The sequence below is a fragment of the Oncorhynchus kisutch genome, linkage group LG11 (genome assembly GCF_002021735.2).
Source record: "Oncorhynchus kisutch isolate 150728-3 linkage group LG11, Okis_V2, whole genome shotgun sequence".
Classification (NCBI taxonomy): domain Eukaryota; kingdom Metazoa; phylum Chordata; class Actinopteri; order Salmoniformes; family Salmonidae; genus Oncorhynchus; species Oncorhynchus kisutch.
The window spans coordinates 1,038,037-1,040,102 of NC_034184.2; the positions used below are offsets into that span (position 1 = coordinate 1,038,037).

At 44.8% G+C, this 2,066-nt stretch overlaps 1 long non-coding RNA gene across 1 annotated transcript; it reads right to left on the reverse strand.

The window, feature by feature from the left end:
* Window positions 1-480: 480 nt before the first annotated feature.
* On the reverse strand, window positions 481-1,806 carry LOC109899177 (uncharacterized). The gene is made up of 2 exons (XR_002256440.1): window positions 1,694-1,806; window positions 481-1,003 (listed from the first exon to the last, which is right to left on the reverse strand). It is a non-coding gene; the product is annotated as an uncharacterized LOC109899177 (long non-coding RNA).
* Between the last annotated feature and the right edge of the window lie 260 nt (window positions 1,807-2,066).

Sequence of the window (2,066 nt, forward strand, 5' to 3'; positions counted from 1 at the left end):
TCAGCCAATTGCCAATTGCACGCTCCCTCAACATTTGAGACATCTGTGGCATAGTGTTGTGTGATAAAACTGCATATTTCAGAATGGTATTTTTTTGACCCCAGCACAAGGTACAGCTGTGTAATGATCATGCTTTCAAATCAGCTTCTTGATATGCTACACCTGTAAGGTGGATGGATTTATTTTGAATTCAAGATGGTTTGGGATGAGTTGTACCGCAGAGTGAAGGATAAGCAGTTTGCTGTTATGATGCAATTTGCATCTCTGATGAGTTGATTTGCATCTCTGGCAAATAAACGTTCATCTAAAAACTGGCACCCTGCCAGTAAGGCCACCGATCAAGTTTACTGACGGCACAGCAGAATTATTTGAGGGCTACCTGCCTGCCAACTGCTCATTGCTAACTGGGATGTAACTAGATATGTAGCTATTTTAACTGTATACTCTTACCTGTGTATGGATTAATGATTCACAACAGACTGAAACATTTAAAAAATATAATTCTCATCAGGCATCGACCAGGCATTCCATATTCCCTTTTCCACCGAGATGTGTTGGATGTCACCAATTCAGGGCAACACTATTATTGACAGAGGATGAGAACAGAGGAGAGAGAGTCAGCTTTGCCAATGCGGAGATCCTCCGTGACATAGAGAAGAGCAGTCTCGGTTGAGTGACCCATCTTCAAGCCTGACTGGTTAGGGTCAGGTAGATCATTCTGAGAGAAATAACAAAAAAGATCATCAGACAGCACACTCAAGTGTTTTGTAAAGAAAGGGATACGGGTCTATAGTTTTTGACATCAGTTGAGTCGACTGTTGGTTTCTTGTGGAGGGGAACAACATTTATTTCGAAGTCAGAGGGAACACAGCCAGTGGTAAGGGATGAGTTGATGAGGGCAGAGAGTATTGATAGAAGGTCTCCAGAGATGGTCTGGAGGAGGGGATGTGGTCAAGCAGGCTGGTTGTCTAGCGGCCAGACCTCACTAGTCGCAGGATGTCCTCTGGAGAGAGAGGGGAGAAAGAGGTCAAGGCATAGGGTAGTTCTGTGTGAGTGGGTCGAGTGGACTCAATAATCTGAGTGAATGAGGAGCTGATGTCATCAACATTATTTTCAAAGTTATGACAAAGTCTTCCGCAGAGAGGGAGGAGGTAGGGGAGGGGGTGGAGGATTAAGGATGGAGGAGTAGGTGGAAAAGAGTTTCCTAGGGTTAGGGGCAGAAGCTTGAAATTTAGAGTTGGTGAAAGTGGCTTTAGCGGTGGATACATAGAAAGAGAAGATAGAGAGGAGGGAGTGGAAGAATGATAAGTCCTCTGGAAGTTTAGTTTTCCTCCTTCGCTCAGCTGCACACAGCCCTGTTCTGTAAGTTCACAATTAGTCACTCAACCACAGAACAGAATGGGAGGAAAGGGGAGAGTGTGACTCATAGGATGCTGAAAGGGAGGAGAGTTGGGTCAAAGAGGCAGAATCAGAAGACAGGAGGGAGTGAAAGTAGTGATCAGTGACCTGTAGGGGGGTTGCAGTGAGATTAGTTGGTCAAGCAGACTTTATTAAGTACAAAACAATCCAAATACAATATGATAGCCAGCTAATGTTTACTTATTGTTAAATATAGAAAGGTTAGCGGCTAACATTAGCTTGCAAGTAGCAAGCAGGCTAACTTGATTATGAAGGCAGAAGTGTCAACACTGACCTGAATAGGAGAACGTTGGCCATTCATTTGTGAATTTCTCACTTGCCCGTGCGTGTTGGCTGCGTCTGCTGTGTTTGAGTCTTGCAGCAGTAATAGAAGCTAGAGTTGCTTCCTCTCACTCCACTGGCTCTCAGAGTGAGGCACAAAAAAGGTTGTTTGAGTGGGTGGGATTTAGCAGAAAGACACACATTTCCCCAAGGGCAGCGGCTGTGGCTGGGCCAAACCCCCATGTTTTCACTCAAACTAAATGGTGGGGCGGCATCATGTGGGAATTGATGCAAGCATAGGTACTTTTTTAAACAGATCAGACTGCTTTGAAAATGTTACTCAAGCCTCAAAGTGTCTGACGTGCGTCCCAACGCTACATCAAGAC